The following is an 11,298-nucleotide window of genomic DNA, read 5'->3' as shown; positions in this document are numbered from 1 at the left end:
TGGTGTGTGTTAGTGGAAATGACAAAATGAACTGGGGAGCCGCAACAGGTTATAACAGTAGTCCCCAACCACCAGGCCGCAAAGCACGTGCTACCGGGCCATGAGGAAACAATATGATTTGGTGATATGAAACAATATGGGTCAGCTGCACCTTTCCTCACGCCCACAGTTGAACTTGAATGCACTCGAGGTCATTACGCACGCAGAGTCATTACCCACGTGAGGTCATCAGTCACCTAAACGCAGTGATACCCTAGCGCCAGGGATCACTGGTTGGCCTGGGGTAACTGGCCGCCTTGCATGGCCGGTGAGAAGTGCCATTGCTACTGGCCTGGAGCGCGGACAGATGAGCACCATCTCTAAACCTGTTTAGCACACCGAATGTTCATGGGGAGCCTGGTGCTAAAATATTCACAGACGACCTAATTCGGGCTCAGGGTTTCATAAGTAGCACAGCAGCTACCTCGCTGTGATCTACTGAAAGTCATCCTTTGAGACAAACTTGAGACCCGCCCTACCTACAAGGGGGGCAGGCATGTGCCCTGTCGCACTCCTCGCTCGGTCGGTCGCTTTCTCCAGACTGCAACCGCCACGGCCCCTGTATGGGGACCTCCGACCCTTACCTTGTCCTCTCACTGGTGTGTTGCAATGATTTTATATGTCCATACGAGGAAAATATGCACTGTGTGTTTAAGATTCAAACGTTACTTAAAATGTTATGATGCTATTTACAAACGTACTTATAAGTGAGTTATAATTGACGTATCACTATATTCATATGAGGAAAATATGTGCTGTGTGTTTAATATTAAATTCGTTAGATAACCCCTTTTAGAAACGAAATTGAGTGTATTAGCCACTTATAAGTGACTTATAGTTGATTTATCACCTATATTCCAGTCGTGATTAACACCCCCACCAATTGTCAATATTAAACTGGTCTGCAGTGCAAAAAAAGTTTGGCGACCCTGGGTTATGATCCTCAGACTACTGAAAGAGAATGGGAGGACGTGCCTGTTGATGGAATCTGTACTAGTCTCCATATTCTACATATCATGGGCATTTTATACACCACAATGTCAATGTTATAACTTTATTTTGAATGACAGTGCTAACAGGTACATTAACTATTGTTACAATTGCTATTTGTAGTAATTACTATGACTACAGGTTACTTATGCATGCAACATAGTTGAATTTCAACACAGACCCAATCACAAAATACTATCTGCTGCCTTGTGTGTGTAGTACCCCAGACTTCAACTTCCATGTAAATCTGGAAGGCAAGGTCCGAAGCGCTCCACAGTCAAAGGTCAGAAAATCTGGAGGTTGGTCAGTTGAGAGCTGAAGGTCAAACCCATGACTGATGAGGCCTGAGATCAAGGCCGAAAGGTCAAACCCATGACTGATGAGGCCTGAGGTCAAGGCCGAAAGGTCAAACCCATGACTGATGAGGCCTGAGGTCAAGGCCGAAAGGTCAAACCCATGATCAGGAAGTTCTGAGGCTGGTACCCAGAGGTCTTAGAAGTCCAGAGCTTGGAGACACCAGAGGTGAAAGCCCAATGGGCCAAAGGCTGAAGTTGGTGAGTCAGGAGGTAGAAAGACCAAAGGTCAGATCTGAGTCCAGACTAAGGGCTGGAGTCTGGAGGTTCAATGTCTGTGAGTCCAGAGCCATGGACTGAAGAGCTAGAGGCAGCATGTCCTGGGATTAGAGGCTTGTCTGTGTGTGTGAGTGGGTGGGAAAGGGGCTTGTTTTGCTGTTGTTGTGTGGTATTGTTCTGCTGAACATGGTGAGAATGCTATGTTGGTGCCAGAATATGCAAAGACACTTACAAGCTGCCCCAGCACATCACTGGGTGCACTGGTTTTAATACAAATGTCTTGATGTACATGTGATAAGTCTGAATCAAAAAGCCTCATAAAATCTCCAGATGGTGCATTGCATGGTGATTCACAACATATTTCAGGAGATCAATTGATGATGTAAATATTTTCCCTAGGTGCCTCCACCAACAATGAGACTAAGTGGATGATCTACAGTCTAGCATTTGGATTTCAAATGGGCACTGACATTCCAATTTAAAAGGTGTATTCATTGGCTCATATATTACAGGAATTTCAAATAATTTGCTTTTCATTAATTACAGTTTATCTACTCTTTCATAACATTGATATCAGAAAGTCAGTCAGCCCTTGTCAGCATGTACCAACAACACTAGTTTTTAATCTATCTGCTAAAACTCTTCTGAATATCAAGAGCGTGATATCTAATGGGTCTATGGTGCAATTGCAATTCTCTTGTTTCAAATATTACTTAATTTTTTAAAATTATTCCACAATATTACCTGACCCTATCTTTCAGAAGTCTTCTATCCCTATGGTAGAACATGGAGCATGGGACATCGGAACCTTCAACTCACACGTGAAATGATACCTGACCACACTAATCCCTTCTGCCTGTACATGGTCCCTCCATTCCCTGCAAATCTGTCGTCCTTGTGAATTCCAAGATGTTGAGTAATAGTGCAGCACTTACGTTGTTCAACTGCCAGGGCCCTAAGTTTTCCGTTTTCCATTTCCCTTCTTCTCACCTTTTGTTTCTTCTTCCAGGTGGTATTTAAACTCTATTTCTTTGAGTAAGCTTTTGTTCCCATATTTGCTATTGTTACATTCCAGTAAAACATCTTGTAAATCTTAAAGAAGGGCCTCAGCCTGAAACGCCAACTGTTTTCTCTTTTCCATAGATTCTGCCTGACCTACTGAGTTCCTCCAGCATTTTGTGTATGAAATACTTTCTTTCTTTTCAAATCTTTTTATTATTATTATTGTTCAAAATACACAGGTGCATCGAAGTAACAACACTTACAATGCCTCAAAAAAAATTATCTTAAAGATTGAAAATTTTTGTGAATAGAAAAAAACCCCCTACTAATCAAGAAAAGTGAGAAAAAGAAAAGAACCCATTGAGGGCACAACCCCGGAGCCATGCGTCATATAGAAAGCTTCTAAAAATAAACATCAAACCGCCAACAAGAAGAAAAAACATATCAAAACAAAATTTACACTTAAATCGTGGAGGAAATCTATCAGTTAACTGAAATGATAGTAACGAGCAAATGAGCCCCATCTCTTCTCAAAATCAAATCAAGGTTCAAAGGTTCGACTGCTAATTTTCTCCAAACTGAGACACAGCATCACTTGAGAGAACCATTGTGACAAAGTAGGAGCTGATATATCCTTCCATTTCAACAAAATATCAGCCCTCCTAGCTATCAATGTAACAAATGCAATAACATGTTGGTCAGACAGAGAAATACCATGAATATTTTGAGGAATTATTCCAAAAAGCACAGTCAATTTATTAGGTTGTAAATTGATTCTAAGTGCTTTAGAAATTTTTGAAAAGAATGACTTCAAGAACGGTTTTAATATAGAACATGACCAGGACATATGTGCCAGTGTAGCTATCTCAGTTTTACATCTATCGCAATACTTGTCAGCATTGGGAAATATTTTAGAAAGTCTCTCTTTTGTCCAATGGTAACGATGTACAATTTTAAATTGAATCAGTGAATGACTAGCACATACCAAGGAAGAGTTAACCAACTTCAGAATCCGTGTCCAATCCTCCCATATAAAAGTCAAGTTGAGTTCTTGCTCCCAATCCTGTTTAATCTTAAGTAAAGGACTCTTATCCCATTGTAATAATAAATTATAAATTCTTCCAATAGAACCTTTCATCAAGGGGTTCATATTCATAATAGTATCTAACAAGTCAGCCTCCAATATATAAGGAAAATTACTTAAATATTTTTGTAAAAAATGTCTAACTTGAAGATATTGTAAAAAATGTGAATATGAAAGAGAATATTTATCGACTAATTGTTCCAAAGACATCAATCTGCCTTCTTTAAATAAGTCCAAAAAAGACTTAATACCTTTATTTTTCCAAAGTAAAAAAATTGGATCACTCCAGGAAGGTTTAAAAAAAGTAATTACGATAAATTATACTACAAAGTTTAAATTTTTTAAGATTAAAAAAATTGCAGAACTGGAGCCAAATTTGTAAAGAGTGCATAACCACAGAATATAAATTTAAATTAGCAACTTTAGCTAATTGTATAGGTAGAGCAACTCCTAATAACGAAGTTAAATAAAACTGTTTCATAGCTCTCAGTTCCAGGTCTACCCAGATTGGCCGGTCATTCCTATCACCCCAATATAACCAAAAGGACATATATCGCAAATTAACAGCCCAATAATACTTTCTTAGATTAGGCAAAGCGAGACCTCCGTCCTTTTTCAACTTTTGTAAATGATTTTTACTGATCCTTGGTCTTTTATTATCTCAAACAAAAGATAGAATAATAGAGTCAATTTGATCAAAAAACTTCTTAGTCAAAAAAACAGGAATATTCTGAAATAAATATAAAAATTTTGGTAAAATCATCATTTTGACTATATGAATATGACCAACAAGTGAAAATGTAAGTGGGCTCCATCTACTAATGAGTACTTTCATAGAGTCCACTAAAGGAGGAAAATTAGCTTTATAAAGATCCTTATTTTTTTTGTAATTCTGCCACCTAAATATCTAAAAGAATCCGTAACTTTGAAAGGAATATTATCATATATAGAGACAAATTCATTTAAAGGAAGTAATTCACTTCTACTAAAATTTATTTTATATCCTGAAAAATCTCCAAATTTGTCAAATAATTTTAGCAAAGCAGGAATAGATTCTTCAGGCTTAGATATATATACCAATAAATCATCAGCGTAAAGAGAAATCTTATGCATGGTCCCATTCATAAAAATCCCCTGAATATTTCTAGCTTCACAAAGAGCAATAGCAAGGGGTTCTAATATTAAGTTAAATAACAAAGGACTTAATGGACAACCTTGTCTCGTCCCCCGTGATAGCTGAAAAAGGGGAGACCTACAGTTATTGGTGACAACAGTAGCAACAGGAGCTTTATATATCATTTTAATCCAATTATTAAAATTAATACCAAATCCAAGTTTTTCTAAAACATTAAATAAATATTTCCATTCGACTCGATCAAATGCTTTTTCAGCATCCAAAGATATAACACATTGTGGAGTTTTAGAAGAGGGCGAATATATAATGTTAAATAATCTCCAAACATTTGAAAAAGAATAACAACCCTTTATAAAGCCTGTTTGATCATTAAAAATGACTTTACCCAAAATACTCTCCAACCAATTGGCCAGGCAGCATCTGTGGAAAAGAGTAAACAGTCAACGTTTCAGGCCGAGACCCTTCATCAGGGCTGGAAAAAAAGGATGAGAGGTTCACCGTTTAATTTTTTCCATAGATGCTGAGTTCCTCAGAGCATTTTGAGTGTGTTGCTTGGATTTCCAGCATCTGCAGATTACAAAGTATTTCATGCCTTTGTTACACTTCAGGGGATGTATAACTGCAAATTTTTACTGTTGTAGTCAGCACAATATTGTGGGCCAAAGGGCCTGTACTGTGCTGTAGTGTTCTATGTTCTATAATGCTTCCAGCTCTTTTTATTTGATGTTTCTGGTCTCATCAAAGTGACATCTAAATTAGAGTAACGCATACAAAATGCTAGAGAAACTCAGCAGGCCAGGCAGCATCTATGGAAAAGAGTAAACAGTCGACGTTACAGGCCGAGACCCTTCATCAGGGCTGGAAAAAAAGATGAGAGGTTCACTGTTTAATTTTTTCCATAGATGCTGATTTCCTCAGAGCATTTCAAGTGTGTTGCTTGGATTTCCAGCATCTGCAGAGTTTCTCATCTTTGATCTAAATCAGAGTATCCATTAAATCTTGATAAATTTGTAAAGACATAATGCTCATAGTATTCAGCTTTGAAGGAACAAATAGGATTGATTCAAACTGAGTTCAGGTTTTGGATGAAAATAACTTTTGGCCCATGTATATGAAATACATATTTCATTCCCCTGGTGAGACGAGAGATCTATCTAAATTAGGCCTTTGTGTTGAAGGACAAATTGGCATGCTTGAATTAGAAAGGGTGAGAGATCATCTTTTGTTCTAAAAGTCTGCAGAACAAATACATAGTGCAGAATAAAATAGTATAACTTACCTCAGGAAATTCAACTTGACTAGACAATTTTGTCTGGTGTGTTTTTAATGTTTGGCCAGTTTTAGTGATTACATAGTTCTTAGTCCCGCTGTCTGGCTGGATGACTTTGTGCTAAGTTATCTTATCAGCTCTGTACCAAGTGTATTTGATACTCGCGATGTATATAATTAATGACTGCTTTATTGAGAACTTGTATGGCCAGTTGCAGACTCTTCAAAACATGTTCATCACACAATGTTAATCAATTTCCAAATGACACACTGACTGAACTATGTGCACTCCTGCCACACAGCTCCAATGACCCAAGTTCAATCCTGATGTGGGGTGCTGTTATATGGACTTTGCACATTCTCCCTGCAACCACACGAATTTCAACATTTGTTCCAGTTTCCTCTCATATATCACAGATGTGTTGGTAGGCTAATTGACTTTGGTATAGATGGGCATTGATCATTTGCTGGGCGTGTGAAAGAGAATAGGTCACCAAGAGAGTATTTCCATAGCTGTTTGTAAGGTAAAGTTCAAAGTAAATGTATTATCAAAGTACATGCATGTCACCATATACAACCCTGAGATTCATTTTCTTGGGGACATACTCAATAAATCTATAGAATCGTAACTACAACAGTATCAATGAAAGATCAACCAGAGTGCAGAAGACAACAAACTGTGCAAATACAAATATAAACAAATGGTAATAAATAATAAGAACATGAGATGAAGAGGAGTTGAAAGTGAGCAACACACATAAAATGCTGGAGGAACTCAGCAGGCCAGGCAGCATCTATGGAAAAAAGTACAGTCGACATTTTGGGTCAAAACCCTTCAGCAGGACTGACAGGTCGACTGTACTTTTTTCCATAGATGCTATCTGACCCGTTGAGCTCCTCCAGCATTTTGTGCGTGTTGCTCGGATTTCTAGCATCTGCAGATTTTCTCTTGTTCGTGAGTTAAAAGTGAGTCCGTTGGTTGTGGGAACATTTCAGTGACAGGGCATGTGAAGTTGAGTGAAGTTATCCCCTTTTGTTCAAGAGCCTGATGGTTGAGGGGTAGTAACTGTTTTTGAACTTGATGGTGTGAGTCCTGAGACTCTTGTACCTTCTACTTCATGGCAGCAGCAAGAAAAGAGCATGACCTGTAGGGTGGGGATCCCTGACGATGGATACCGCCTTCCTGTGACAGCACTTCATGTAGATGTGCTCAATGGTTGGGAGGGTTTACCCATGATGTACTGGGCCAAATCCACTATTTTTGCATGATATTCTGTTCAAGGGCAATGGTGTTTCCATATCAGGCTGTGACACAGCCAGGCAATATACTCTCCACTAAACATCTACAGAAGCTGTCAAAGTTTTAGATGTCATGTCAGATCTCTGCCAATTCCTAAGGAAGTAGAGGTGCTGCTGTGCTTCCTTTGCAATTGCACATAGCAGCAGAATTGGGTCATTCAGCCCATCTGGTCTGCTCCGCCATTCCATCATCGCTAATCCCAGATCCCACTCAACCCCATGCCTTCTTGCCATATCCTTTGATGCCCTTACGCTTTAAATATACCCACAGAGCTGGCCTCCGCTGCCTGTGGCAGAGCATTCCAGAGATTCACCACTCTCTGGCTAAAAAATTCCTCCTCACCTCTGTTCTAAAAGGTTGCCCTCAATTTTGAGGCTGTACCCTCTAGTTCTGGATACACACACCGTAGGAAACATCCTCTTCAGCTCTCTACATCTACTCTAAAGTTTAAAGTACAAACACTCCAATAACTCAGACTCAATTTAGAATTGCTGTTGTGATTTTCATCCGCTTATAGTCTGCTATATTTTATTAAATCTTGTTCTGATTCTATAATTCTCTGCTAGATTTACATATACATTAGGGCCATGGAGCAATACATCACAGATACAGGCCCTTCAGCCCAACTAATTGATGCCAGCCATATTGTCCACATAGTCACCCCAAATGTCCTACTTTTGGCCCATATTCCTCTCTGCCTCACCTCTCCATATACTGTGGATTCTGATTAATTGGGCCGTCAGTTAATTGGGGCAGCTATTTATATGGACAACTCTTAAAGAACAAAAACTGAATTTAGAAAACAGCCAGGATTCCTTTCATTTATTTGGAAGACTCTGCTGCTTATTAGGTGCAGGAGACTATTGCCGAACAGTTTCTAACTAGCATCAGTCAATGCAGTTGTATGGCCATTAGACACTACACCATGCTAAAAGCAATCAGTTTTTAAATAGTGCCAGCTGCGTGTTCAAAAAGCAGTGATTTTGGTCGCTAGTTGGTAAGAGAAAAGCAGCAAGACAATGTGAAACTGCTTTGCTCACCACAGTTTCAAGTAGTCAGGCTTGGAGATGCCAGGAGTGAAAAGGAAATGATTTCACTACTTCAAGTTAATCTTCTAGAATGTTGCAATGAAAATGAAGATTTGGAGAACGCATTTGTCAAAAGCATTGTATGAAGGCAGTCTGCACCAGGTGTCTGAAACTATTAGGGACTATTACAGTTTTATAATACTGTAAAAGTATTGGTTCTAATTTGTTCAGTGTTTCATTTCAGTACATATATTGTCACTTAGTTAAATTGTAGCTTGTCATTTTTATACCTTAACCATTACCATGAAATTTCAGATAATTGAAGCAGTCACTTAAATGGGCCAAAATATACTGCTCCCCATATGTCCCAATTAAGCAGAATCTTCTGTACCTCTCCACGTGCTTCTTGAATGAAACTGTTGAACTGCCTCAGCCACTTCCTCTGGCAGCTTGTTCCATATACTCACCTCCCTCTGTGTGGAAAACATTGCTCCTCAGGTCTGTTTTTCAACCTTTCTCTCTCACTCTAAATCTATGCTCTCTAGTTTTGGACTCCCGTACCCTGAGGAAAAAGGCTGTTGCCATCCACCTTCTTGTGCCTCTCATAGTTTTAAATTGATCCACAAGGTCACCTTTCATTCTTTGATGTTCCAAGGAATAAACCTAGTCTGGCCAACATCGCTATCTAAGCCCTGCTGTCCTGGCAAAACCTTGTAAGTTCTTTCTTCACCCTCTCCAGTTAACAGCATCTCTCCCATAACAGAGTGACTAGAACTATACAAGTGATGTCATCAACTGCAACATAAACTCCTGACTCCTATACTCAGCCCAGCCTGATGAAGGCTACTGTACTAACATGCCTTTTTCACCACCCTGTAACCCTATGATGTTACTTTCAACGAACTATGCTCTAGCACTCCGAAATCCCTCTGATCTATTACACCACTCAGTGTCCTAAGTCTGTCTCTGCTTTGATGTTCCAAAATGTCTGATCTCTCACATATCTTTCATCTAATCTATTAGCCACTCCTCAGCCCACTTCCCTAACTCATCAAGATCTCTCTGCCATCTACAGTAGCCTTCTTCACTACCAACAACACATAATTTTGTGTTGTCTGAAAACAGTGGCATGCTATTACAGTCACAGTGACTCTGGTCCTATTCCACTGCTGTCTGTAAGGAGTTTGACCATGTGGGTTTCCTCCAGATGCTCTGGTTTCCTTCCACACGCCAGTGAGAAGAGGTCTTGGCCTGGACGGTGGTGGTCTTTGATGGATGTTGTTTTCTTGTGGCAGCATTCCATGTAAATGGTAGGGAGGGCTTTGCCTGTACTGGGCTGTGTCCACCACATTTGGTAGCACTTCCGTTCCTGGGCATTGGGATATTCTTCATTCTGCATCTATTGAAGTCTGTTAAAAATCTTAGTGAGGTGCGGAATCTATGCAAACTTCTATGAAGGTAGAGGTGCTAGCATGCTTCCTTTGTGATGACACTTACCTGATGGTCTCAGGACAGATCCTCTGATATAACTTTAATTGATCCACTAGACCTTGCAAAATGTCTTACACTCATTCAGTGATATCAGGTATCTCAAGGCATTGGAAAAATACCACCAACTCTGTTTCAAATTCAAGTTTCTAGTCTCTGCCAAAACTCCAATCTCAGGGGAAGGATAAGCAAACCAGCCTCAGCTTCCTTAGACTTAAGGTCCCAGTTACTCTCATTCAGGTTTACTGGGCAAGTCATGTTATGTGCATGCCTGACCCCTTGCTTTCTGAAACAAAATTTCATTCTAAGCTCTGTTGGGGAGTTTAGCAGATGAGAAGAGACATAGATTCAAAGAGGCATTCAAACTCGCTAAAAGAAATGCAAATTTCCCATTACTCAAAGGATTCAAAGTACATTTGTTGTCAAAGTTTAGACCAGACATGAGTTCTGAGATACCAAAGGACTGTTTGATGTTCTGAAATTTGTGATTTGACTGTACGTTATATTGGTCTCCATCGATTTTCAGTGTTTTTGTGTGTGTGTGTGTGTGTGAGTGAGAGAGAAGGGGGTGGGGGTCAGGGTTTTGTCTGTTATGTAAGTTAGGGGGTCAGGGATCATTATTGTTGCTGTTTTTTTTCTGCGAGTGAGAGGTTCAGGGATTGTTGTTATCGCTGCTTTTTTTTCCTGTAGGGGAGTAGGTGAGGGATTTTGGGGTTGTGAGTTTTTCTTTTTTTGTGTAGTGGCAGGGAGTTGATGTATGGTCTTTCAGTATTCCATGACTACCTGGAGAAGACAAATATTAGAGGTGTATTGTAAATGTACACTTTGACAATAAAATGAACCTCTGTGTGCTGTGTATGACACTGAGATTCTTCTTCTCCACAGACAACCATGAAATAAAGAGAACCATGGAACCCGTTGAAAGAAAAACTGCCCCATGAGCAAAAGAACAACAAGTCGTGCAAACGACAACATTACCATTAACTCCCATGCGCAAAATACAAATTATGCAAATGGCAACATGAAAGAACAAGTGTAAACACAGAATATAAACACAAAATCAAGAGTCCATATTCAGTTCAGCTCAGTTTTCATTATCTGCAGTCTGCCCCAATTCAAAGTCTCCCAAAATAGCAACAGAAAAAGGAGTGACCGGGAACTACAGTCCAATCCACAAACTGCAGACCCAGAACTTTGGTACCATCTCCAACTGTATAGAGGTAGAGAGACCATTCGAGCACAGGGAACTTCCATTGGGAGCGGAGTGTGAGAAGGGGAGAGAGGGTGAGAGATGCAGATGCAGATGCCTTCCTCTGGCAACAACCTGGTAGACGGTGCTGAAAACTCACTCACCGTCTGCAGTCACCTTGATGTGATCAACCTTCCTCAAT

Source organism: Hemitrygon akajei, chromosome 17 (genome assembly GCF_048418815.1).
Source record: "Hemitrygon akajei chromosome 17, sHemAka1.3, whole genome shotgun sequence".
NCBI lineage: Eukaryota > Metazoa > Chordata > Chondrichthyes > Myliobatiformes > Dasyatidae > Hemitrygon > Hemitrygon akajei.
Note: the sequence above shows the minus strand (reverse complement) of the source record.